The 26690-nt window shown below is 62.9% G+C and overlaps 6 non-coding genes and 1 pseudogene across 6 annotated transcripts; all 7 read left to right on the plus strand.

The window, feature by feature from the left end:
- Positions 1-1857: 1857 nt before the first annotated feature.
- LOC142873887 (5S ribosomal RNA) lies at positions 1858-1976 on the plus strand. The gene has a single exon (XR_012921860.1). It is a non-coding gene; the product is annotated as a 5S ribosomal RNA (ribosomal RNA).
- A 3768-nt stretch (positions 1977-5744) lies between these two features.
- LOC142873888 (5S ribosomal RNA) lies at positions 5745-5863 on the plus strand. Its single transcript, XR_012921861.1, has one exon. It is a non-coding gene; the product is annotated as a 5S ribosomal RNA (ribosomal RNA).
- Positions 5864-9632: 3769 nt separating this feature from the next.
- Positions 9633-9751, plus strand: LOC142873889 (5S ribosomal RNA). Its single transcript, XR_012921862.1, has one exon. It is a non-coding gene; the product is annotated as a 5S ribosomal RNA (ribosomal RNA).
- Positions 9752-13515: 3764 nt separating this feature from the next.
- On the plus strand, positions 13516-13634 carry LOC142873891 (5S ribosomal RNA). The gene has a single exon (XR_012921864.1). It is a non-coding gene; the product is annotated as a 5S ribosomal RNA (ribosomal RNA).
- Positions 13635-17406: 3772 nt separating this feature from the next.
- Positions 17407-17525, plus strand: LOC142873892 (5S ribosomal RNA). Its single transcript, XR_012921865.1, has one exon. It is a non-coding gene; the product is annotated as a 5S ribosomal RNA (ribosomal RNA).
- A 3758-nt stretch (positions 17526-21283) lies between these two features.
- On the plus strand, positions 21284-21402 carry LOC142873956 (uncharacterized; annotated as a pseudogene).
- A 3758-nt stretch (positions 21403-25160) lies between these two features.
- Positions 25161-25279, plus strand: LOC142873893 (5S ribosomal RNA). Its single transcript, XR_012921866.1, has one exon. It is a non-coding gene; the product is annotated as a 5S ribosomal RNA (ribosomal RNA).
- The last annotated feature ends 1411 nt before the right edge of the window (positions 25280-26690 follow it).

Consider the following 26690-nt stretch of genomic DNA (forward strand, 5'->3'; position numbering starts at 1 on the left):
AGGCCCAGCTGGCCTGCGGGTCCTTAGAGTGGCAAAAACCTCCGAAAACTGAGACTGAGGGTCCGGTGGGTGTCTGCACTTTTGTGCTGGGCACCCCAGGGAGGCCCGGGGGCTGGCTGGACAACGTGGTCTGCTGGGCGGGGGGGGGGGGGTTGGAGGAGCAACTGATGCCCTTTGCACTTTGGGTAGCAAGAGTCTGAGGTGTCTCTGAGCCCTGTGCCCTGTGGGGGCGGGGCGGGGGGGGAGGAGGAGGAGGAGGAGGAGGAGGTGGGAAGGGCCGGGGCCTGCAGTCCTGTTCCCGGGGTGGCACGGCAAGTGGCTTCTTCCACAGGCTGCTTGGCCTGGGCTCCCTGCACCTGGGCCTTTGGAGGACCGGCCCTGTGCTTGCCAACACTTCCTGCAGGGACCCAGAGCTGGGAGGTGGCATCTCTCAGCCCTGGGTCGGGCAGAGCCCCAGCGGGCCATGCCCACAACCTCTCTCAGCACCGGTCCCCCAGAAGGCTCCTTTGGGACCAGGATTCTCTTGCGGTGACTCTTTAAGGTCTGGCCCCTGGATGGAGGGGCACCAGGAGTAGAGGAGCAGGAAGGGGAAGGGGGTGGCCATGCGAGGGGACACTTTGAGGCCAAGTCCCAGCTTCAGCCTGATCCTCCTGGGAACCCCGCTCTGAGACAAGGAGCCGGGCTTCGCATTCCCACAGCAGCCAGTCGTGGGCTGAGGACACCTGGGGCGTTGGGAACTCCCTGGCTTCTCCTCATTAGTTTAACATCTAGAGCTGCTTGGGAATCGCGCCGCCACACACACCCGAGTGCAGGTGTCTTCCGCACAGACTGCGGGCCTCGCTCTTCTGAATGCCGCTAGCTCGCCACCCACCCACGGGTGAACCTGGTCAGGGTGCTTTCTCTCAGGGGCAGACTCTTTTCCGGGCGGGCTACCGGTGTCTCTGTTTGCTCGTTTCTTTCTTCCATTTCGGGAAAGTCTTCCTTGCTGGGTGTGGAAATCTCCTATGCCTTCCCTCGCCTATTCTGTCAGCTTTAAAATTCTCCTTCAGTTGCCACCCTCACAGATGGATTAGGAAACTCTTTCCGGTGCACTCATTAGTGAAATGACCTCCAGGAAGCTGGAATCCAATATCTAATGGCCGATTTTTAGCGAGTCCACACGCCAGGGTGGTCGGGGTCCAAAGCAGCCCCGGCCAGGCCCAGGCCCCTTGGACTGGGCCACAGGAGGACACGGAGGAGGGTCCCGGCCCCCACGAAGCGGTGCCGGCAGTTCTCCACGGGCTTGGGCGTTTTCCAGAGGTAGGAGATGGAGGGGACTGATTTCTTCAGCGCCCCCCAAACCACGCCACCCCACCCCACCCATGGGACACATCCCCAGAGAGACACGCCCCATACACTGGCTGTGCCCCAGCCCTGGCCCGGGGGAATAGGCGGCAGCCCACCCACAGGGCGAGGGGGGGCGCAGCTGAAAGGGGTTGTGGGGGAGGGCGGCCCCTGGCTGGGGTCAAAGGGCGAGCGTCCCGCGCGTGCGCAGTCAGCGGCAGCGACGCGCTGGGGGTGGGCAGCGGGTAGGTGAAGGAGGCCGGGCGAGGAGACGAGGGGGGCTGGGAGGGCTCCACCTTGGCGAGTCCAGCCGTGGAGGCGCATCTTGTGTGAGTGTGAGTGAGTGTGAGTGTGTGTGTGTGTGTATAGAGAGACAGCCCCCCGCCCCGCCCCGCCCATCACCCCCGTCCCTGGCAGCCCGCGGGACCCGGCCGGCCCGGCCCCGCCCGGCGCGGGGCCTGGGGCGGGAGGCGGCGGCGGGGAAGCGCAGAGAGGCTCGGCTTCTCGAGCGGGGCAGGGGCGCCCTCCGCCGCCGTCTAGGGCCACACCACCCTGAACGCCCCCGATCTCGTCTGGTCTCGGAAGCTAAGCAGGGTCGGGCCTGGTTAGTACTTGGATGGGAGACCGCCTGGGAATACCGGGTGCCACAGGCTGCTGCTTTTTTTTTTTTTTTTTTTCTTGCCTCTTGTTCTGTCCCCTTTCTGGGAGCGAGGCGGCGGCCCGGGGTGGGGGTCACCCCCACCCTCAGCGCCCGCGCGGTGCCTGGCGCCCCAGCCCGCACCGTGGGGCCTCCTCTTGTCCCAAGCCGCGACACCGCCGCCACGCGGCAGCATGCGTGGCATCTGGACTGTCAGGTCTCAGACCAAAGGTCTGCTCTGTGGGAACCGACACGCTGGAGGAAACCTTGAGAGTCTGAGAGGGGAGGGAGTTCCAGAAGAAGGCCAGGATGTCATTTTGAGGGAGTATGTGACCAGAACTCGTCCCGTTGCTTTTGGGGTTCTATGGGCTACACGCAGGAATCTTTGGTGGTGGCACCTGATGTTGGGGGATCCGGAGTCACACCCAGACCTGCTCCACAGGCCTCCTTTTACTTTTCTCTTCGGATTCATTATTTTTAAAAAGTGTCTCTTACCTCTAGGATTGCATTTTCTTTTCTCTCTCTTTTCAAGCAGATGATGGGAGTACAAGTATTCAGGTGACATGTGTTGCCCGTGCCGCCCTCCCCCCTGTGTTCTTTTTTTTTTTTTTTTGAGACAGAGTCTCGTTTTGCTGCCCAGGCTAGAGTGAGTGCCATGGCGTCAGCCTAGCTCACAGCAACCTCAATCTCCGGGCTCAAGCAATCCTGCTGCCTCAGCCTCCCGAGTAGTTGGGACTACAGGCATGCACCACCACGCCCGGCTGTGTTTTTCTATATATATTAGTTGGCCAATTAATTTCTTTCTATTTTTAGTAGAGACGGGGTCTCGCTCTTGCTCAGGCTGGTTTCGAACTCCTGACCTGGAGCAATCCGCCCGCCTCGGCCTCCCAGAGAGCTAGGATTACAGGCGTGAGCCACCGCGCCCGGCCCCCCCTGTGTTCTTATTCATATACCTCTCATGTTGTTCCAGCGTATTGTGGGGGTACCAATGTTAAGGTCGGGTGCCTTGCCCTCTCCAAGCCTCCCCCCTCGGGTCAGAGCTTCAAGTGCGCCCATCCCCCAGTCGGTGCGCACCCACCCCATGCCTAATGGATGTGTATGCCCCTCCCCTCCCCCCACCCGCCCGCCCGACACCCACCCGATGAAGGTGATTCCTCTCTGTCCACTTAGGCGTCCATCCGTTCGTACCAATTTGCTGGTGAGCGCGCTCACGTGGTGCTCGTGTGTCCATTCTTGGGATACTTGGCTTCCTGGAACGGGTTCCAGCTCTGGCCAGGAGAACACGAGAGGCGCCCTCTCACCGCTGCTCCTCACAGCCGAATGGCACTCCGTGGTGTCCACGCGCCACATTTTATTGATGCACTCCTGGATGGATGGGCACTCGGGTCGCTTCCACGTCTTTGGGATTGTGAATTGTGCCCTAACTGTAACCCTAACCCTTACCCAGCCCGTCTCCTCTGCCCCTGCCTGACGCACTCCTCCCCGGCCAGGCCCGTCACTGTCCTGGGCCCCCGCCTGACCGGCTCCTCCCCGCCCGGCCGGTCACCGTCCTCTGCCCCTGCCTGACACGCTCCTTCCCGCCCGGCCTCTCACCGTCCTCGGCCCCTGCCTGACCGGCTCCTCCGTCGCCTGGGCCTTCCAAGGGCTTGGTGTGGACGCTGCTTCCAGGAAGCCCTCCAGAAACCCGGCAGCAGGGTGGCCGCAGCAGTCTCCAGCAGCCGTCCCTAAGTCGCGTGAGTGCGGGGGACGTGCCCCCGCTGTGCCGCGGGGGCCCAGCCTGGTGTCTTCCCTGAGGCCCTGCGGCTGCCGGCTGGGCTGCCGCTCCCCGCAAGGGGAGAGCCGCGGAGGTGGGGACCGCCTCCTGATGGGGACGTACACGCAGCTCTCCACGTCGGATTCCGGGGCTCTCTGTCCTGCCCGAAGGCCCAGCTGGCCTGCGGGTCCTTAGAGTGGCAAAAACCTCCGAAAACTGAGACTGAGGGTCCGGTGGGTGTCTGCACTTTTGTGCTGGGCACCCCAGGGAGGCCCGGGGGCTGGCTGGACAACGTGGTCTGCTGGGCGGGGGGGGGGGTTGGAGGAGCAACTGATGCCCTTTGCACTTTGGGTAGCAAGAGTCTGAGGTGTCTCTGAGCCCTGTGCCCTGTGGGGGCGGGGCGGGGGGGGAGGAGGAGGAGGAGGAGGAGGAGGTGGGAAGGGCCGGGGCCTGCAGTCCTGTTCCCGGGGTGGCACGGCAAGTGGCTTCTTCCACAGGCTGCTTGGCCTGGGCTCCCTGCACCTGGGCCTTTGGAGGACCGGCCCTGTGCTTGCCAACACTTCCTGCAGGGACCCAGAGCTGGGAGGTGGCATCTCTCAGCCCTGGGTCGGGCAGAGCCCCAGCGGGCCATGCCCACAACCTCTCTCAGCACCGGTCCCCCAGAAGGCTCCTTTGGGACCAGGATTCTCTTGCGGTGACTCTTTAAGGTCTGGCCCCTGGATGGAGGGGCACCAGGAGTAGAGGAGCAGGAAGGGGAAGGGGGTGGCCATGCGAGGGGACACTTTGAGGCCAAGTCCCAGCTTCAGCCTGATCCTCCTGGGAACCCCGCTCTGAGACAAGGAGCCGGGCTTCGCATTCCCACAGCAGCCAGTCGTGGGCTGAGGACACCTGGGGCGTTGGGAACTCCCTGGCTTCTCCTTGGTTTAACATCTAGAGCTGCTTGGGAATCGCGCCGCCACACACACCCGAGTGCAGGTGTCTTCCGCACAGACTGCGGGCCTCGCTCTTCTGAATGCCGCTAGCTCGCCACCCACCCACGGGTGAACCTGGTCAGGGTGCTTTCTCTCGGGGGCAGACTCTTTTCCGGGCGGGCTACCGGTGTCTCTGTTTGCTCGTTTCTTTCTTCCATTTCGGGAAAGTCTTCCTTGCTGGGTGTGGAAATCTCCTATGCCTTCCCTCGCCTATTCTGTCAGCTTTAAAATTCTCCTTCAGTTGCCACCCTCACAGATGGATTAGGAAACTCTTTCCGGTGCACTCATTAGTGAAATGACCTCCAGGAAGCTGGAATCCAATATCTAATAGCTGATTTTTAGCGAGTCCACACGCCAGGGTGGTCGGGGTCCAAAGCAGCCCCGGCCAGGCCCAGGCCCCTTGGACTGGGCCACAGGAGGACACGGAGGAGGGTCCCGGCCCCCACGAAGCGGTACCGGCAGTTCTCCACGGGCTTGGGCGTTTTCCAGAGGTAGGAGATGGAGGGGACTGATTTCTTCAGCGCCCCCCAAACCACGCCACCCCACCCCACCCATGGGACACATCCCCAGAGAGAGACGCCCCATACACTGGCTGTGCCCCAGCCCTGGCCCGGGGGAATAGGCGGCAGCCCACCCACAGGGCGAGGGGGGGGCGCAGCTGAAAGGGGTTGTGGGGGAGGGCGGCCCCTGGCTGGGGTCAAAGGGCGAGCGTCCCGCGCGTGCGCAGTCAGCGGCAGCGACGCGCTGGGGGTGGGCAGCGGGTAGGTGAAGGAGGCCGGGCGAGGAGACGAGGGGGGCTGGGAGGGCTCCACCTTGGCGAGTCCAGCCGTGGAGGCGCATCTTGTGTGAGTGTGAGTGAGTGTGAGTGTGTGTGTGTGTGTATAGAGAGACAGCCCCCCACCCCGCCCCGCCCCGCCCCGCCCATCACCCCCGTCCCTGGGAGCCCGCGGGACCCGGCCGGCCCGGCCCCGCCCGGCGCGGGGCCTGGGGCGGGAGGCGGCGGCGGGGAAGCCCAGAGAGGCTCGGCTTCTCGAGCGGGGCAGGGGCGCCCTCCGCCGCCGTCTAGGGCCACACCACCCTGAACGCCCCCGATCTCGTCTGGTCTCGGAAGCTAAGCAGGGTCGGGCCTGGTTAGTACTTGGATGGGAGACCGCCTGGGAATACCGGGTGCCACAGGCTGCTGCTTTTTTTTTTTTTTTTCTTGCCTCTTGTTCTGTCCCCTTTCTTGGAGCGAGGCGGCGGCCCGGGGTGGGGGTCACCCCCACCCTCAGCGCCCGCGCGGTGCCTGGCGCCCCAGCCCGCACCGTGGGGCCTCCTCTTGTCCCAAGCCGCGACACCGCCGCCACGCGGCAGCATGCGTGGCATCTGGACTGTCAGGTCTCAGACCAAAGGTCTGCTCTGTGGGAACCGACACACTGGAGGAAACCTTGAGAGTCTGAGAGGGGAGGGAGTTCCAGAAGAAGGCCAGGATGTCATTTTGAGGGAGTATGTGACCAGAACTCGTCCCGTTGCTTTTGGGGTTCTATGGGCTACACGCAGGAATCTTTGGTGGTGGCACCTGATGTTGGGGGATCCGGAGTCACACCCAGACCTGCTCCACAGGCCTCCTTTTACTTTTCTCTTCGGATTCATTATTTTTAAAAAGTGTCTCTTACCTCTAGGATTGCATTTTCTTTTCTCTCTCTTTTCAAGCAGATGATGGGAGTACAAGTATTCAGGTGACATGTGTTGCCCGTGCCGCCCTCCCCCCTGTGTTCTTTTTTTTTTTTTTTTGAGACAGAGTCTCGTTTTGCTGCCCAGGCTAGAGTGAGTGCCATGGCGTCAGCCTAGCTCACAGCAACCTCAATCTCCGGGCTCAAGCAATCCTGCTGCCTCAGCCTCCCGAGTAGTTGGGACTACAGGCATGCACCACCACGCCCGGCTGTGTTTTTTTATATATATTAGTTGGCCAATTAATTTCTTTCTATTTTTAGTAGAGACGGGGTCTCGCTCTTGCTCAGGCTGGTTTCGAACTCCTGACCTGGAGCAATCCGCCCGCCTCGGCCTCCCAGAGAGCTAGGATTACAGGCGTGAGCCACCGCGCCCGGCCCCCCCTGTGTTCTTATTCATATACCTCTCATGTTGTTCCAGCGTATTGTGGGGGTACCAATGTTAAGGTCGGGTGCCTTGCCCTCTCCAAGCCTCCCCCCTCGGGTCAGAGCTTCAAGTGCGCCCATCCCCCAGTCGGTGCGCACCCACCCCATGCCTAATGGATGTGTATGCCCCTCCCCTCCCCCCACCCGCCCGCCCGACACCCACCCGATGAAGGTGATTCCTCTCTGTCCACTTAGGCGTCCATCCGTTCGTACCAATTTGCTGGTGAGCGCGCTCACGTGGTGCTCGTGTGTCCATTCTTGGGATACTTGGCTTCCTGGAACGGGTTCCAGCTCTGGCCAGGAGAACACGAGAGGCGCCCTCTCACCGCTGCTCCTCACAGCCGAATGGCACTCCGTGGTGTCCACGAGCCACATTTTATTGATGCACTCCTGGATGGATGGGCACTCGGGTCGCTTCCACGTCTTTGGGATTGTGAATTGTGCCCTAACTGTAACCCTAACCCTTACCCAGCCCGTCTCCTCTGCCCCTGCCTGACGCACTCCTCCCCGGCCAGGCCCGTCACTGTCCTGGGCCCCCGCCTGACCGGCTCCTCCCCGCCCGGCCGGTCACCGTCCTCTGCCCCTGCCTGACACGCTCCTTCCCGCCCGGCCTCTCACCGTCCTCGGCCCCTGCCTGACCGGCTCCTCCGTCGCCTGGGCCTTCCAAGGGCTTGGTGTGGACGCTGCTTCCAGGAAGCCCTCCAGAAACCCGGCAGCAGGGTGGCCGCAGCAGTCTCCAGCAGCCGTCCCTAAGTCGCGTGAGTGCGGGGGACGTGCCCCCGCTGTGCCGCGGGGGCCCAGCCTGGTGTCTTCCCTGAGGCCCTGCGGCTGCCGGCTGGGCTGCCGCTCCCCGCAAGGGGAGAGCCGCGGAGGTGGGGACCGCCTCCTGATGGGGACGTACACGCAGCTCTCCACGTCGGATTCCGGGGCTCTCTGTCCTGCCCGAAGGCCCAGCTGGCCTGCGGGTCCTTAGAGTGGCAAAAACCTCCGAAAACTGAGACTGAGGGTCCGGTGGGTGTCTGCACTTTTGTGCTGGGCACCCCAGGGAGGCCCGGGGGCTGGCTGGACAACGTGGTCTGCTGGGCGGGGGGGGGGGGGGGGTTGGAGGAGCAACTGATGCCCTTTGCACTTTGGGTAGCAAGAGTCTGAGGTGTCTCTGAGCCCTGTGCCCTGTGGGGGCGGGGCGGGGGGGAGGAGGAGGAGGAGGAGGAGGAGGTGGGAAGGGCCGGGGCCTGCAGTCCTGTTCCCGGGGTGGCACGGCAAGTGGCTTCTTCCACAGGCTGCTTGGCCTGGGCTCCCTGCACCTGGGCCTTTGGAGGACCGGCCCTGTGCTTGCCAACACTTCCTGCAGGGACCCAGAGCTGGGAGGTGGCATCTCTCAGCCCTGGGTCGGGCAGAGCCCCAGCGGGCCATGCCCACAACCTCTCTCAGCACCGGTCCCCCAGAAGGCTCCTTTGGGACCAGGATTCTCTTGCGGTGACTCTTTAAGGTCTGGCCCCTGGATGGAGGGGCACCAGGAGTAGAGGAGCAGGAAGGGGAAGGGGGTGGCCATGCGAGGGGACACTTTGAGGCCAAGTCCCAGCTTCAGCCTGATCCTCCTGGGAACCCCGCTCTGAGACAAGGAGCCGGGCTTCGCATTCCCACAGCAGCCAGTCGTGGGCTGAGGACACCTGGGGCGTTGGGAACTCCCTGGCTTCTCCTTGGTTTAACATCTAGAGCTGCTTGTGAATCGCGCCGCCACACACACCCGAGTGCAGGTGTCTTCCGCACAGACTGCGGGCCTCGCTCTTCTGAATGCCGCTAGCTCGCCACCCACCCACGGGTGAACCTGGTCAGGGTGCTTTCTCTCGGGGGCAGACTCTTTTCCGGGCGGGCTACCGGTGTCTCTGTTTGCTCGTTTCTTTCTTCCATTTCGGGAAAGTCTTCCTTGCTGGGTGTGGAAATCTCCTATGCCTTCCCTCGCCTATTCTGTCAGCTTTAAAATTCTCCTTCAGTTGCCACCCTCACAGATGGATTAGGAAACTCTTTCCGGTGCACTCATTAGTGAAATGACCTCCAGGAAGCTGGAATCCAATATCTAATAGCTGATTTTTAGCGAGTCCACACGCCAGGGTGGTCGGGGTCCAAAGCAGCCCCGGCCAGGCCCAGGCCCCTTGGACTGGGCCACAGGAGGACACGGAGGAGGGTCCCGGCCCCCACGAAGCGGTGCCGGCAGTTCTCCACGGGCTTGGGCGTTTTCCAGAGGTAGGAGATGGAGGGGACTGATTTCTTCAGCGCCCCCCAAACCACGCCACCCCACCCCACCCATGGGACACATCCCCAGAGAGAGACGCCCCATACACTGGCTGTGCCCCAGCCCTGGCCCGGGGGAATAGGCGGCAGCCCACCCACAGGGCGAGGGGGGGGCGCAGCTGAAAGGGGTTGTGGGGGAGGGCGGCCCCTGGCTGGGGTCAAAGGGCGAGCGTCCCGCGCGTGCGCAGTCAGCGGCAGCGACGCGCTGGGGGTGGGCAGCGGGTAGGTGAAGGAGGCCGGGCGAGGAGACGAGGGGGGCTGGGAGGGCTCCACCTTGGCGAGTCCAGCCGTGGAGGCGCATCTTGTGTGAGTGTGAGTGAGTGTGAGTGTGTGTGTGTGTGTATAGAGAGACAGCCCCCCACCCCGCCCCGCCCCGCCCCGCCCATCACCCCCGTCCCTGGGAGCCCGCGGGACCCGGCCGGCCCGGCCCCGCCCGGCGCGGGGCCTGGGGCGGGAGGCGGCGGCGGGGAAGCCCAGAGAGGCTCGGCTTCTCGAGCGGGGCAGGGGCGCCCTCCGCCGCCGTCTAGGGCCACACCACCCTGAACGCCCCCGATCTCGTCTGGTCTCGGAAGCTAAGCAGGGTCGGGCCTGGTTAGTACTTGGATGGGAGACCGCCTGGGAATACCGGGTGCCACAGGCTGCTGCTTTTTTTTTTTTTTTTCTTGCCTCTTGTTCTGTCCCCTTTCTTGGAGCGAGGCGGCGGCCCGGGGTGGGGGTCACCCCCACCCTCAGCGCCCGCGCGGTGCCTGGCGCCCCAGCCCGCACCGTGGGGCCTCCTCTTGTCCCAAGCCGCGACACCGCCGCCACGCGGCAGCATGCGTGGCATCTGGACTGTCAGGTCTCAGACCAAAGGTCTGCTCTGTGGGAACCGACACGCTGGAGGAAACCTTGAGAGTCTGAGAGGGGAGGGAGTTCCAGAAGAAGGCCAGGATGTCATTTTGAGGGAGTATGTGACCAGAACTCGTCCCGTTGCTTTTGGGGTTCTATGGGCTACACGCAGGAATCTTTGGTGGTGGCACCTGATGTTGGGGGATCCGGAGTCACACCCAGACCTGCTCCACAGGCCTCCTTTTACTTTTCTCTTCGGATTCATTATTTTTAAAAAGTGTCTCTTACCTCTAGGATTGCATTTTCTTTTCTCTCTCTTTTCAAGCAGATGATGGGAGTACAAGTATTCAGGTGACATGTGTTGCCCGTGCCGCCCTCCCCCCTGTGTTCTTTTTTTTTTTTTTTTGAGACAGAGTCTCGTTTTGCTGCCCAGGCTAGAGTGAGTGCCATGGCGTCAGCCTAGCTCACAGCAACCTCAATCTCCGGGCTCAAGCAATCCTGCTGCCTCAGCCTCCCGAGTAGTTGGGACTACAGGCATGCACCACCACGCCCGGCTGTGTTTTTTTATATATATTAGTTGGCCAATTAATTTCTTTCTATTTTTAGTAGAGACGGGGTCTCGCTCTTGCTCAGGCTGGTTTCGAACTCCTGACCTGGAGCAATCCGCCCGCCTCGGCCTCCCAGAGAGCTAGGATTACAGGCGTGAGCCACCGCGCCCGGCCCCCCCTGTGTTCTTATTCATATACCTCTCATGTTGTTCCAGCGTATTGTGGGGGTACCAATGTTAAGGTCGGGTGCCTTGCCCTCTCCAAGCCTCCCCCCTCGGGTCAGAGCTTCAAGTGCGCCCATCCCCCAGTCGGTGCGCACCCACCCCATGCCTAATGGATGTGTATGCCCCTCCCCTCCCCCCACCCGCCCGCCCGACACCCACCCGATGAAGGTGATTCCTCTCTGTCCACTTAGGCGTCCATCCGTTCGTACCAATTTGCTGGTGAGCGTGCTCACGTGGTGCTCGTGTGTCCATTCTTGGGATACTTGGCTTCCTGGAACGGGTTCCAGCTCTGGCCAGGAGAACACGAGAGGCGCCCTCTCACCGCTGCTCCTCACAGCCGAATGGCACTCCGTGGTGTCCACGAGCCACATTTTATTGATGCACTCCTGGATGGATGGGCACTCGGGTCGCTTCCACGTCTTTGGGATTGTGAATTGTGCCCTAACTGTAACCCTAACCCTTACCCAGCCCGTCTCCTCTGCCCCTGCCTGACGCACTCCTCCCCGGCCAGGCCCGTCACTGTCCTGGGCCCCCGCCTGACCGGCTCCTCCCCGCCCGGCCGGTCACCGTCCTCTGCCCCTGCCTGACACGCTCCTTCCCGCCCGGCCTCTCACCGTCCTCGGCCCCTGCCTGACCGGCTCCTCCGTCGCCTGGGCCTTCCAAGGGCTTGGTGTGGACGCTGCTTCCAGGAAGCCCTCCGGAAACCCGGCAGCAGGGTGGCCGCAGCAGTCTCCAGCAGCCGTCCCTAAGTCGCGTGAGTGCGGGGGACGTGCCCCCGCTGTGCCGCGGGGGCCCAGCCTGGTGTCTTCCCTGAGGCCCTGCGGCTGCCGGCTGGGCTGCCGCTCCCCGCAAGGGGAGAGCCGCGGAGGTGGGGACCGCCTCCTGATGGGGACGTACACGCAGCTCTCCACGTCGGATTCCGGGGCTCTCTGTCCTGCCCGAAGGCCCAGCTGGCCTGCGGGTCCTTAGAGTGGCAAAAACCTCCGAAAACTGAGACTGAGGGTCCGGTGGGTGTCTGCACTTTTGTGCTGGGCACCCCAGGGAGGCCCGGGGGCTGGCTGGACAACGTGGTCTGCTGGGCGGGGGGGGGGGGGGGGGGGTTGGAGGAGCAACTGATGCCCTTTGCACTTTGGGTAGCAAGAGTCTGAGGTGTCTCTGAGCCCTGTGCCCTGTGGGGGCGGGGCGGGGGGGAGGAGGAGGAGGAGGAGGAGGAGGTGGGAAGGGCCGGGGCCTGCAGTCCTGTTCCCGGGGTGGCACGGCAAGTGGCTTCTTCCACAGGCTGCTTGGCCTGGGCTCCCTGCACCTGGGCCTTTGGAGGACCGGCCCTGTGCTTGCCAACACTTCCTGCAGGGACCCAGAGCTGGGAGGTGGCATCTCTCAGCCCTGGGTCGGGCAGAGCCCCAGCGGGCCATGCCCACAACCTCTCTCAGCACCGGTCCCCCAGAAGGCTCCTTTGGGACCAGGATTCTCTTGCGGTGACTCTTTAAGGTCTGGCCCCTGGATGGAGGGGCACCAGGAGTAGAGGAGCAGGAAGGGGAAGGGGGTGGCCATGCGAGGGGACACTTTGAGGCCAAGTCCCAGCTTCAGCCTGATCCTCCTGGGAACCCCGCTCTGAGACAAGGAGCCGGGCTTCGCATTCCCACAGCAGCCAGTCGTGGGCTGAGGACACCTGGGGCGTTGGGAACTCCCTGGCTTCTCCTCATTAGTTTAACATCTAGAGCTGCTTGGGAATCGCGCCGCCACACACACCCGAGTGCAGGTGTCTTCCGCACAGACTGCGGGCCTCGCTCTTCTGAATGCCGCTAGCTCGCCACCCACCCACGGGTGAACCTGGTCAGGGTGCTTTCTCTCAGGGGCAGACTCTTTTCCGGGCGGGCTACCGGTGTCTCTGTTTGCTCGTTTCTTTCTTCCATTTCGGGAAAGTCTTCCTTGCTGGGTGTGGAAATCTCCTATGCCTTCCCTCGCCTATTCTGTCAGCTTTAAAATTCTCCTTCAGTTGCCACCCTCACAGATGGATTAGGAAACTCTTTCCGGTGCACTCATTAGTGAAATGACCTCCAGGAAGCTGGAATCCAATATCTAATGGCCGATTTTTAGCGAGTCCACACGCCAGGGTGGTCGGGGTCCAAAGCAGCCCCGGCCAGGCCCAGGCCCCTTGGACTGGGCCACAGGAGGACACGGAGGAGGGTCCCGGCCCCCACGAAGCGGTGCCGGCAGTTCTCCACGGGCTTGGGCGTTTTCCAGAGGTAGGAGATGGAGGGGACTGATTTCTTCAGCGCCCCCCAAACCACGCCACCCCACCCCACCCATGGGACACATCCCCAGAGAGACACGCCCCATACACTGGCTGTGCCCCAGCCCTGGCCCGGGGGAATAGGCGGCAGCCCACCCACAGGGCGAGGGGGGGCGCAGCTGAAAGGGGTTGTGGGGGAGGGCGGCCCCTGGCTGGGGTCAAAGGGCGAGCGTCCCGCGCGTGCGCAGTCAGCGGCAGCGACGCGCTGGGGGTGGGCAGCGGGTAGGTGAAGGAGGCCGGGCGAGGAGACGAGGGGGGCTGGGAGGGCTCCACCTTGGCGAGTCCAGCCGTGGAGGCGCATCTTGTGTGAGTGTGAGTGAGTGTGAGTGTGTGTGTGTGTGTATAGAGAGACAGCCCCCCGCCCCGCCCCGCCCATCACCCCCGTCCCTGGCAGCCCGCGGGACCCGGCCGGCCCGGCCCCGCCCGGCGCGGGGCCTGGGGCGGGAGGCGGCGGCGGGGAAGCGCAGAGAGGCTCGGCTTCTCGAGCGGGGCAGGGGCGCCCTCCGCCGCCGTCTAGGGCCACACCACCCTGAACGCCCCCGATCTCGTCTGGTCTCGGAAGCTAAGCAGGGTCGGGCCTGGTTAGTACTTGGATGGGAGACCGCCTGGGAATACCGGGTGCCACAGGCTGCTGCTTTTTTTTTTTTTTTTTTTCTTGCCTCTTGTTCTGTCCCCTTTCTGGGAGCGAGGCGGCGGCCCGGGGTGGGGGTCACCCCCACCCTCAGCGCCCGCGCGGTGCCTGGCGCCCCAGCCCGCACCGTGGGGCCTCCTCTTGTCCCAAGCCGCGACACCGCCGCCACGCGGCAGCATGCGTGGCATCTGGACTGTCAGGTCTCAGACCAAAGGTCTGCTCTGTGGGAACCGACACGCTGGAGGAAACCTTGAGAGTCTGAGAGGGGAGGGAGTTCCAGAAGAAGGCCAGGATGTCATTTTGAGGGAGTATGTGACCAGAACTCGTCCCGTTGCTTTTGGGGTTCTATGGGCTACACGCAGGAATCTTTGGTGGTGGCACCTGATGTTGGGGGATCCGGAGTCACACCCAGACCTGCTCCACAGGCCTCCTTTTACTTTTCTCTTCGGATTCATTATTTTTAAAAAGTGTCTCTTACCTCTAGGATTGCATTTTCTTTTCTCTCTCTTTTCAAGCAGATGATGGGAGTACAAGTATTCAGGTGACATGTGTTGCCCGTGCCGCCCTCCCCCCTGTGTTCTTTTTTTTTTTTTTTTGAGACAGAGTCTCGTTTTGCTGCCCAGGCTAGAGTGAGTGCCATGGCGTCAGCCTAGCTCACAGCAACCTCAATCTCCGGGCTCAAGCAATCCTGCTGCCTCAGCCTCCCGAGTAGTTGGGACTACAGGCATGCACCACCACGCCCGGCTGTGTTTTTCTATATATATTAGTTGGCCAATTAATTTCTTTCTATTTTTAGTAGAGACGGGGTCTCGCTCTTGCTCAGGCTGGTTTCGAACTCCTGACCTGGAGCAATCCGCCCGCCTCGGCCTCCCAGAGAGCTAGGATTACAGGCGTGAGCCACCGCGCCCGGCCCCCCCTGTGTTCTTATTCATATACCTCTCATGTTGTTCCAGCGTATTGTGGGGGTACCAATGTTAAGGTCGGGTGCCTTGCCCTCTCCAAGCCTCCCCCCTCGGGTCAGAGCTTCAAGTGCGCCCATCCCCCAGTCGGTGCGCACCCACCCCATGCCTAATGGATGTGTATGCCCCTCCCCTCCCCCCACCCGCCCGCCCGACACCCACCCGATGAAGGTGATTCCTCTCTGTCCACTTAGGCGTCCATCCGTTCGTACCAATTTGCTGGTGAGCGCGCTCACGTGGTGCTCGTGTGTCCATTCTTGGGATACTTGGCTTCCTGGAACGGGTTCCAGCTCTGGCCAGGAGAACACGAGAGGCGCCCTCTCACCGCTGCTCCTCACAGCCGAATGGCACTCCGTGGTGTCCACGCGCCACATTTTATTGATGCACTCCTGGATGGATGGGCACTCGGGTCGCTTCCACGTCTTTGGGATTGTGAATTGTGCCCTAACTGTAACCCTAACCCTTACCCAGCCCGTCTCCTCTGCCCCTGCCTGACGCACTCCTCCCCGGCCAGGCCCGTCACTGTCCTGGGCCCCCGCCTGACCGGCTCCTCCCCGCCCGGCCGGTCACCGTCCTCTGCCCCTGCCTGACACGCTCCTTCCCGCCCGGCCTCTCACCGTCCTCGGCCCCTGCCTGACCGGCTCCTCCGTCGCCTGGGCCTTCCAAGGGCTTGGTGTGGACGCTGCTTCCAGGAAGCCCTCCAGAAACCCGGCAGCAGGGTGGCCGCAGCAGTCTCCAGCAGCCGTCCCTAAGTCGCGTGAGTGCGGGGGACGTGCCCCCGCTGTGCCGCGGGGGCCCAGCCTGGTGTCTTCCCTGAGGCCCTGCGGCTGCCGGCTGGGCTGCCGCTCCCCGCAAGGGGAGAGCCGCGGAGGTGGGGACCGCCTCCTGATGGGGACGTACACGCAGCTCTCCACGTCGGATTCCGGGGCTCTCTGTCCTGCCCGAAGGCCCAGCTGGCCTGCGGGTCCTTAGAGTGGCAAAAACCTCCGAAAACTGAGACTGAGGGTCCGGTGGGTGTCTGCACTTTTGTGCTGGGCACCCCAGGGAGGCCCGGGGGCTGGCTGGACAACGTGGTCTGCTGGGCGGGGGGGGGGGGGGGTTGGAGGAGCAACTGATGCCCTTTGCACTTTGGGTAGCAAGAGTCTGAGGTGTCTCTGAGCCCTGTGCCCTGTGGGGGCGGGGCGGGGGGGGAGGAGGAGGAGGAGGAGGAGGAGGTGGGAAGGGCCGGGGCCTGCAGTCCTGTTCCCGGGGTGGCACGGCAAGTGGCTTCTTCCACAGGCTGCTTGGCCTGGGCTCCCTGCACCTGGGCCTTTGGAGGACCGGCCCTGTGCTTGCCAACACTTCCTGCAGGGACCCAGAGCTGGGAGGTGGCATCTCTCAGCCCTGGGTCGGGCAGAGCCCCAGCGGGCCATGCCCACAACCTCTCTCAGCACCGGTCCCCCAGAAGGCTCCTTTGGGACCAGGATTCTCTTGCGGTGACTCTTTAAGGTCTGGCCCCTGGATGGAGGGGCACCAGGAGTAGAGGAGCAGGAAGGGGAAGGGGGTGGCCATGCGAGGGGACACTTTGAGGCCAAGTCCCAGCTTCAGCCTGATCCTCCTGGGAACCCCGCTCTGAGACAAGGAGCCGGGCTTCGCATTCCCACAGCAGCCAGTCGTGGGCTGAGGACACCTGGGGCGTTGGGAACTCCCTGGCTTCTCCTTGGTTTAACATCTAGAGCTGCTTGGGAATCGCGCCGCCACACACACCCGAGTGCAGGTGTCTTCCGCACAGACTGCGGGCCTCGCTCTTCTGAATGCCGCTAGCTCGCCACCCACCCACGGGTGAACCTGGTCAGGGTGCTTTCTCTCGGGGGCAGACTCTTTTCCGGGCGGGCTACCGGTGTCTCTGTTTGCTCGTTTCTTTCTTCCATTTCGGGAAAGTCTTCCTTGCTGGGTGTGGAAATCTCCTATGCCTTCCCTCGCCTATTCTGTCAGCTTTAAAATTCTCCTTCAGTTGCCACCCTCACAGATGGATTAGGAAACTCTTTCCGGTGCACTCATTAGTGAAATGACCTCCAGGAAGCTGGAATCCAATATCTAATAGCTGATTTTTAGCGAGTCCACACGCCAGGGTGGTCGGGGTCCAAAGCAGCCCCGGCCAGGCCCAGGCCCCTTGGACTGGGCCACAGGAGGACACGGAGGAGGGTCCCGGCCCCCACGAAGCGGTGCCGGCAGTTCTCCACGGGCTTGGGCGTTTTCCAGAGGTAGGAGATGGAGGGGACTGATTTCTTCAGCGCCCCCCAAACCACGCCACCCCACCCCACCCATGGGACACATCCCCAGAGAGAGACGCCCCATACACTGGCTGTGCCCCAGCCCTGGCCCGGGGGAATAGGCGGCAGCCCACCCACAGGGCGAGGGGGGGGCGCAGCTGAAAGGGGTTGTGGGGGAGGGCGGCCCCTGGCTGGGGTCAAAGGGCGAGCGTCCCGCGCGTGCGCAGTCAGCGGCAGCGACGCGCTGGGGGTGGGCAGCGGGTAGGTGAAGGAGGCCGGGCGAGGAGACGAGGGGGGCTGGGAGGGCTCCACCTTGGCGAGTCCAGCCGTGGAGGCGCATCTTGTGTGAGTGTGAGTGAGTGTGAGTGTGTGTGTGTGTGTATAGAGAGACAGCCCCCCACCCCGCCCCGCCCCGCCCCGCCCATCACCCCCGTCCCTGGGAGCCCGCGGGACCCGGCCGGCCCGGCCCCGCCCGGCGCGGGGCCTGGGGCGGGAGGCGGCGGCGGGGAAGCCCAGAGAGGCTCGGCTTCTCGAGCGGGGCAGGGGCGCCCTCCGCCGCCGTCTAGGGCCACACCACCCTGAACGCCCCCGATCTCGTCTGGTCTCGGAAGCTAAGCAGGGTCGGGCCTGGTTAGTACTTGGATGGGAGACCGCCTGGGAATACCGGGTGCCACAGGCTGCTGCTTTTTTTTTTTTTTTTCTTGCCTCTTGTTCTGTCCCCTTTCTTGGAGCGAGGCGGCGGCCCGGGGTGGGGGTCACCCCCACCCTCAGCGCCCGCGCGGTGCCTGGCGCCCCAGCCCGCACCGTGGGGCCTCCTCTTGTCCCAAGCCGCGACACCGCCGCCACGCGGCAGCATGCGTGGCATCTGGACTGTCAGGTCTCAGACCAAAGGTCTGCTCTGTGGGAACCGACACACTGGAGGAAACCTTGAGAGTCTGAGAGGGGAGGGAGTTCCAGAAGAAGGCCAGGATGTCATTTTGAGGGAGTATGTGACCAGAACTCGTCCCGTTGCTTTTGGGGTTCTATGGGCTACACGCAGGAATCTTTGGTGGTGGCACCTGATGTTGGGGGATCCGGAGTCACACCCAGACCTGCTCCACAGGCCTCCTTTTACTTTTCTCTTCGGATTCATTATTTTTAAAAAGTGTCTCTTACCTCTAGGATTGCATTTTCTTTTCTCTCTCTTTTCAAGCAGATGATGGGAGTACAAGTATTCAGGTGACATGTGTTGCCCGTGCCGCCCTCCCCCCTGTGTTCTTTTTTTTTTTTTTTTGAGACAGAGTCTCGTTTTGCTGCCCAGGCTAGAGTGAGTGCCATGGCGTCAGCCTAGCTCACAGCAACCTCAATCTCCGGGCTCAAGCAATCCTGCTGCCTCAGCCTCCCGAGTAGTTGGGACTACAGGCATGCACCACCACGCCCGGCTGTGTTTTTCTATATATATTAGTTGGCCAATTAATTTCTTTCTATTTTTAGTAGAGACGGGGTCTCGCTCTTGCTCAGGCTGGTTTCGAACTCCTGACCTGGAGCAATCCGCCCGCCTCGGCCTCCCAGAGAGCTAGGATTACAGGCGTGAGCCACCGCGCCCGGCCCCCCCTGTGTTCTTATTCATATACCTCTCATGTTGTTCCAGCGTATTGTGGGGGTACCAATGTTAAGGTCGGGTGCCTTGCCCTCTCCAAGCCTCCCCCCTCGGGTCAGAGCTTCAAGTGCGCCCATCCCCCAGTCGGTGCGCACCCACCCCATGCCTAATGGATGTGTATGCCCCTCCCCTCCCCCCACCCGCCCGCCCAACACCCACCCGATGAAGGTGATTCCTCTCTGTCCACTTAGGCGTCCATCCGTTCGTACCAATTTGCTGGTGAGCGCGCTCACGTGGTGCTCGTGTGTTCATTCTTGGGATACTTGGCTTACTGGAACGGGTTCCAGCTCTGGCCAGGAGAACACGAGAGGCGCCCTCTCACCGCTGCTCCTCACAGCCGAATGGCACTCCGTGGTGTCCACGCGCCACATTTTATTGATGCACTCCTGGATGGATGGGCACTCGGGTCGCTTCCACGTCTTTGGGATTGTGAATTGTGCCCTAACTGTAACCCTAACCCTTACCCAGCCCGTCTCCTCTGCCCCTGCCTGACGCACTCCTCCCCGGCCAGGCCCGTCACTGTCCTGGGCCCCCGCCTGACCGGCTCCTCCCCGCCCGGCCGGTCACCGTCCTCTGCCCCTGCCTGACACGCTCCTTCCCGCCCGGCCTCTCACCGTCCTCGGCCCCTGCCTGACCGGCTCCTCCGTCGCCTGGGCCTTCCAAGGGCTTGGTGTGGACGCTGCTTCCAGGAAGCCCTCCGGAAACCCGGCAGCAGGGTGGCCGCAGCAGTCTCCAGCAGCCGTCCCTAAGTCGCGTGAGTGCGGGGGACGTGCCCCCGCTGTGCCGCGGGGGCCCAGCCTGGTGTCTTCCCTGAGGCCCTGCGGCTGCCGGCTGGGCTGCCGCTCCCCGCAAGGGGAGAGCCGCGGAGGTGGGGACCGCCTCCTGATGGGGACGTACACGCAGCTCTCCACGTCGGATTCCGGGGCTCTCTGTCCTGCCCGAAGGCCCAGCTGGCCTGCGGGTCCTTAGAGTGGCAAAAACCTCCGAAAACTGAGACTGAGGGTCCGGTGGGTGTCTGCACTTTTGTGCTGGGCACCCCAGGGAGGCCCGGGGGCTGGCTGGACAACGTGGTCTGCTGGGCGGGGGGGGGGGGGTTGGAGGAGCAACTGATGCCCTTTGCACTTTGGGTAGCAAGAGTCTGAGGTGTCTCTGAGCCCTGTGCCCTGTGGGGGCGGGGCGGGGGGGAGGAGGAGGAGGAGGAGGAGGAGGTGGGAAGGGCCGGGGCCTGCAGTCCTGTTCCCGGGGTGGCACGGCAAGTGGCTTCTTCCACAGGCTGCTTGGCCTGGGCTCCCTGCACCTGGGCCTTTCGAGGACCGGCCCTGTGCTTGCCAACACTTCCTGCAGGGACCCAGAGCTGGGAGGTGGCATCTCTCAGCCCTGGGTCGGGCAGAGCCCCAGCGGGCCATGCCCACAACCTCTCTCAGCACCGGTCCCCCAGAAGGCTCCTTTGGGACCAGGATTCTCTTGCGGTGACTCTTTAAGGTCTGGCCCCTGGATGGAGGGGCACCAGGAGTAGAGGAGCAGGAAGGGGAAGGGGGTGGCCATGCGAGGGGACACTTTGAGGCCAAGTCCCAGCTTCAGCCTGATCCTCCTGGGAACCCCGCTCTGAGACAAGGAGCCGGGCTTCGCATTCCCACAGCAGCCAGTCGTGGGCTGAGGACACCTGGGGCGTTGGGAACTCCCTGGCTTCTCCTCATTAGTTTAACATCTAGAGCTGCTTGGGAATCGCGCCGCCACACACACCCGAGTGCAGGTGTCTTCCGCACAGACTGCGGGCCTCGCTCTTCTGAATGCCGCTAGCTCGCCACCCACCCACGGGTGAACCTGGTCAGGGTGCTTTCTCTCAGGGGCAGACTCTTTTCCGGGCGGGCTACCGGTGTCTCTGTTTGCTCGTTTCTTTCTTCCATTTCGGGAAAGTCTTCCTTGCTGGGTGTGGAAATCTCCTATGCCTTCCCTCGCCTATTCTGTCAGCTTTAAAATTCTCCTTCAGTTGCCACCCTCACAGATGGATTAGGAAACTCTTTCCGGTGCACTCATTAGTGAAATGACCTCCAGGAAGCTGGAATCCAATATCTAATGGCCGATTTTTAGCGAGTCCACACGCCAGGGTGGTCGGGGTCCAAAGCAGCCCCGGCCAGGCCCAGGCCCCTTGGACTGGGCCACAGGAGGACACGGAGGAGGGTCCCGGCCCCCACGAAGCGGTGCCGGCAGTTCTCCACGGGCTTGGGCGTTTTCCAGAGGTAGGAGATGGAGGGGACTGATTTCTTCAGCGCCCCCCAAACCACGCCACCCCACCCCACCCATGGGACACATCCCCAGAGAGACACGCCCCATACACTGGCTGTGCCCCAGCCCTGGCCCGGGGGAATAGGCGGCAGCCCACCCACAGGGCGAGGGGGGGCGCAGCTGAAAGGGGTTGTGGGGGAGGGCGGCCCCTGGCTGGGGTCAAAGGGCGAGCGTCCCGCGCGTGCGCAGTCAGCGGCAGCGACGCGCTGGGGGTGGGCAGCGGGTAGGTGAAGGAGGCCGGGCGAGGAGACGAGGGGGGCTGGGAGGGCTCCACCTTGGCGAGTCCAGCCGTGGAGGCGCATCTTGTGTGAGTGTGAGTGAGTGTGAGTGTGTGTGTGTGTGTATAGAGAGACAGCCCCCCGCCCCGCCCCGCCCATCACCCCCGTCCCTGGCAGCCCGCGGGACCCGGCCGGCCCGGCCCCGCCCGGCGCGGGGCCTGGGGCGGGAGGCGGCGGCGGGGAAGCGCAGAGAGGCTCGGCTTCTCGAGCGGGGCAGGGGCGCCCTCCGCCGCCGTCTAGGGCCACACCACCCTGAACGCCCCCGATCTCGTCTGGTCTCGGAAGCTAAGCAAGGTCGGGCCTGGTTAGTACTTGGATGGGAGACCGCCTGGGAATACCGGGTGCCACAGGCTGCTGCTTTTTTTTTTTTTTTTTTTTCTTGCCTCTTGTTCTGTCCCCTTTCTGGGAGCGAGGCGGCGGCCCGGGGTGGGGGTCACCCCCACCCTCAGCGCCCGCGCGGTGCCTGGCGCCCCAGCCCGCACCGTGGGGCCTCCTCTTGTCCCAAGCCGCGACACCGCCGCCACGCGGCAGCATGCGTGGCATCTGGACTGTCAGGTCTCAGACCAAAGGTCTGCTCTGTGGGAACCGACACGCTGGAGGAAACCTTGAGAGTCTGAGAGGGGAGGGAGTTCCAGAAGAAGGCCAGGATGTCATTTTGAGGGAGTATGTGACCAGAACTCGTCCCGTTGCTTTTGGGGTTCTATGGGCTACACGCAGGAATCTTTGGTGGTGGCACCTGATGTTGGGGGATCCGGAGTCACACCCAGACCTGCTCCACAGGCCTCCTTTTACTTTTCTCTTCGGATTCATTATTTTTAAAAAGTGTCTCTTACCTCTAGGATTGCATTTTCTTTTCTCTCTCTTTTCAAGCAGATGATGGGAGTACAAGTATTCAGGTGACATGTGTTGCCCGTGCCGCCCTCCCCCCTGTGTTCTTTTTTTTTTTTTTTTGAGACAGAGTCTCGTTTTGCTGCCCAGGCTAGAGTGAGTGCCATGGCGTCAGCCTAGCTCACAGCAACCTCAATCTCCGGGCTCAAGCAATCCTGCTGCCTCAGCCTCCCGAGTAGTTGGGACTACAGGCATGCACCACCACGCCCGGCTGTGTTTTTCTATATATATTAGTTGGCCAATTAATTTCTTTCTATTTTTAGTAGAGACGGGGTCTCGCTCTTGCTCAGGCTGGTTTCGAACTCCTGACCTGGAGCAATCCGCCCGCCTCGGCCTCCCAGAGAGCTAGGATTACAGGCGTGAGCCACCGCGCCCGGCCCCCCCTGTGTTCTTATTCATATACCTCTCATGTTGTTCCAGCGTATTGTGGGGGTACCAATGTTAAGGTCGGGTGCCTTGCCCTCTCCAAGCCTCCCCCCTCGGGTCAGAGCTTCAAGTGCGCCCATCCCCCAGTCGGTGCGCACCCACCCCATGCCTAATGGATGTGTATGCCCCTCCCCTCCCCCCACCCGCCCGCCCGACACCCACCCGATGAAGGTGATTCCTCTCTGTCCACTTAGGCGTCCATCCGTTCGTACCAATTTGCTGGTGAGCGCGCTCACGTGGTGCTCGTGTGTCCATTCTTGGGATACTTGGCTTCCTGGAACGGGTTCCAGCTCTGGCCAGGAGAACACGAGAGGCGCCCTCTCACCGCTGCTCCTCACAGCCGAATGGCACTCCGTGGTGTCCACGCGCCACATTTTATTGATGCACTCCTGGATGGATGGGCACTCGGGTCGCTTCCACGTCTTTGGGATTGTGAATTGTGCCCTAACTGTAACCCTAACCCTTACCCAGCCCGTCTCCTCTGCCCCTGCCTGACGCACTCCTCCCCGGCCAGGCCCGTCACTGTCCTGGGCCCCCGCCTGACCGGCTCCTCCCCGCCCGGCCGGTCACCGTCCTCTGCCCCTGCCTGACACGCTCCTTCCCGCCCGGCCTCTCACCGTCCTCGGCCCCTGCCTGACCGGCTCCTCCGTCGCCTGGGCCTTCCAAGGGCTTGGTGTGGACGCTGCTTCCAGGAAGCCCTCCAGAAACCCGGCAGCAGGGTGGCCGCAGCAGTCTCCAGCAGCCGTCCCTAAGTCGCGTGAGTGCGGGGGACGTGCCCCCGCTGTGCCGCGGGGGCCCAGCCTGGTGTCTTCCCTGAGGCCCTGCGGCTGCCGGCTGGGCTGCCGCTCCCCGCAAGGGGAGAGCCGCGGAGGTGGGGACCGCCTCCTGATGGGGACGTACACGCAGCTCTCCACGTCGGATTCCGGGGCTCTCTGTCCTGCCCGAAGGCCCAGCTGGCCTGCGGGTCCTTAGAGTGGCAAAAACCTCCGAAAACTGAGACTGAGGGTCCGGTGGGTGTCTGCACTTTTGTGCTGGGCACCCCAGGGAGGCCCGGGGGCTGGCTGGACAACGTGGTCTGCTGGGCGGGGGGGGGGGGTTGGAGGAGCAACTGATGCCCTTTGCACTTTGGGTAGCAAGAGTCTGAGGTGTCTCTGAGCCCTGTGCCCTGTGGGGGCGGGGCGGGGGGGAGGAGGAGGAGGAGGAGGAGGAGGTGGGAAGGGCCGGGGCCTGCAGTCCTGTTCCCGGGGTGGCACGGCAAGTGGCTTCTTCCACAGGCTGCTTGGCCTGGGCTCCCTGCACCTGGGCCTTTGGAGGACCGGCCCTGTGCTTGCCAACACTTCCTGCAGGGACCCAGAGCTGGGAGGTGGCATCTCTCAGCCCTGGGTCGGGCAGAGCCCCAGCGGGCCATGCCCACAACCTCTCTCAGCACCGGTCCCCCAGAAGGCTCCTTTGGGACCAGGATTCTCTTGCGGTGACTCTTTAAGGTCTGGCCCCTGGATGGAGGGGCACCAGGAGTAGAGGAGCAGGAAGGGGAAGGGGGTGGCCATGCGAGGGGACACTTTGAGGCCAAGTCCCAGCTTCAGCCTGATCCTCCTGGGAACCCCGCTCTGAGACAAGGAGCCGGGCTTCGCATTCCCACAGCAGCCAGTCGTGGGCTGAGGACACCTGGGGCGTTGGGAACTCCCTGGCTTCTCCTTGGTTTAACATCTAGAGCTGCTTGGGAATCGCGCCGCCACACACACCCGAGTGCAGGTGTCTTCCGCACAGACTGCGGGCCTCGCTCTTCTGAATGCCGCTAGCTCGCCACCCACCCACGGGTGAACCTGGTCAGGGTGCTTTCTCTCGGGGGCAGACTCTTTTCCGGGCGGGCTACCGGTGTCTCTGTTTGCTCGTTTCTTTCTTCCATTTCGGGAAAGTCTTCCTTGCTGGGTGTGGAAATCTCCTATGCCTTCCCTCGCCTATTCTGTCAGCTTTAAAATTCTCCTTCAGTTGCCACCCTCACAGATGGATTAGGAAACTCTTTCCGGTGCACTCATTAGTGAAATGACCTCCAGGAAGCTGGAATCCAATATCTAATGGCCGATTTTTAGCGAGTCCACACGCCAGGGTGGTCGGGGTCCAAAGCAGCCCCGGCCAGGCCCAGGCCCCTTGGACTGGGCCACAGGAGGACACGGAGGAGGGTCCCGGCCCCCACGAAGCGGTGCCGGCAGTTCTCCACGGGCTTGGGCGTTTTCCAGAGGTAGGAGATGGAGGGGACTGATTTCTTCAGCGCCCCCCAAACCACGCCACCCCACCCCACCCATGGGACACATCCCCAGAGAGAGACGCCCCATACACTGGCTGTGCCCCAGCCCTGGCCCGGGGGAATAGGCGGCAGCCCACCCACAGGGCGAGGGGGGGCGCAGCTGAAAGGGGTTGTGGGGGAGGGCGGCCCCTGGCTGGGGTCAAAGGGCGAGCGTCCCGCGCGTGCGCAGTCAGCGGCAGCGACGCGCTGGGGGTGGGCAGCGGGTAGGTGAAGGAGGCCGGGCGAGGAGACGAGGGGGGCTGGGAGGGCTCCACCTTGGCGAGTCCAGCCGTGGAGGCGCATCTTGTGTGAGTGTGAGTGAGTGTGAGTGTGTGTGTGTGTGTAGAGAGAGACAGCCCCCCGCCCCGCCCCGCCCATCACCCCCGTCCCTGGCAGCCCGCGGGACCCGGCCGGCCCGGCCCCGCCCGGCGCGGGGCCTGGGGCGGGAGGCGGCGGCGGGGAAGCGCAGAGAGGCTCGGCTTCTCGAGCGGGGCAGGGGCGCCCTCCGCCGCCGTCTAGGGCCACACCACCCTGAACGCCCCCGATCTCGTCTGGTCTCGGAAGCTAAGCAGGGTCGGGCCTGGTTAGTACTTGGATGGGAGACCGCCTGGGAATACCGGGTGCCACAGGCTGCTGCTTTTTTTTTTTTTTTTTTTCTTGCCTCTTGTTCTGTCCCCTTTCTGGGAGCGAGGCGGCGGCCCGGGGTGGGGGTCACCCCCACCCTCAGCGCCCGCGCGGTGCCTGGCGCCCCAGCCCGCACCGTGGGGCCTCCTCTTGTCCCAAGCCGCGACACCGCCGCCACGCGGCAGCATGCGTGGCATCTGGACTGTCAGGTCTCAGACCAAAGGTCTGCTCTGTGGGAACCGACACGCTGGAGGAAACCTTGAGAGTCTGAGAGGGGAGGGAGTTCCAGAAGAAGGCCAGGATGTCATTTTGAGGGAGTATGTGACCAGAACTCGTCCCGTTGCTTTTGGGGTTCTATGGGCTACACGCAGGAATCTTTGGTGGTGGCACCTGATGTTGGGGGATCCGGAGTCACACCCAGACCTGCTCCACAGGCCTCCTTTTACTTTTCTCTTCGGATTCATTATTTTTAAAAAGTGTCTCTTACCTCTAGGATTGCATTTTCTTTTCTCTCTCTTTTCAAGCAGATGATGGGAGTACAAGTATTCAGGTGACATGTGTTGCCCGTGCCGCCCTCCCCCCTGTGTTCTTTTTTTTTTTTTTTTGAGACAGAGTCTCGTTTTGCTGCCCAGGCTAGAGTGAGTGCCATGGCGTCAGCCTAGCTCACAGCAACCTCAATCTCCGGGCTCAAGCAATCCTGCTCCCTCAGCCTCCCGAGTAGTTGGGACTACAGGCATGCACCACCACGCCCGGCTGTGTTTTTCTATATATATTAGTTGGCCAATTAATTTCTTTCTATTTTTAGTAGAGACGGGGTCTCGCTCTTGCTCAGGCTGGTTTCGAACTCCTGACCTGGAGCAATCCGCCCGCCTCGGCCTCCCAGAGAGCTAGGATTACAGGCGTGAGCCACCGCGCCCGGCCCCCCCTGTGTTCTTATTCATATACCTCTCATGTTGTTCCAGCGTATTGTGGGGGTACCAATGTTAAGGTCGGGTGCCTTGCCCTCTCCAAGCCTCCCCCCTCGGGTCAGAGCTTCAAGTGCGCCCATCCCCCAGTCGGTGCGCACCCACCCCATGCCTAATGGATGTGTATGCCCCTCCCCTCCCCCCACCCGCCCGCCCGACACCCACCCGATGAAGGTGATTCCTCTCTGTCCACTTAGGCGTCCATCCGTTCGTACCAATTTGCTGGTGAGCGCGCTCACGTGGTGCTCGTGTGTCCATTCTTGGGATACTTGGCTTCCTGGAACGGGTTCCAGCTCTGGCCAGGAGAACACGAGAGGCGCCCTCTCACCGCTGCTCCTCACAGCCGAATGGCACTCCGTGGTGTCCACGCGCCACATTTTATTGATGCACTCCTGGATGGATGGGCACTCGGGTCGCTTCCACGTCTTTGGGATTGTGAATTGTGCCCTAACTG

The sequence above is a fragment of the Microcebus murinus genome, chromosome 11, assembly GCF_040939455.1.
Source record: "Microcebus murinus isolate Inina chromosome 11, M.murinus_Inina_mat1.0, whole genome shotgun sequence".
NCBI lineage: Eukaryota > Metazoa > Chordata > Mammalia > Primates > Cheirogaleidae > Microcebus > Microcebus murinus.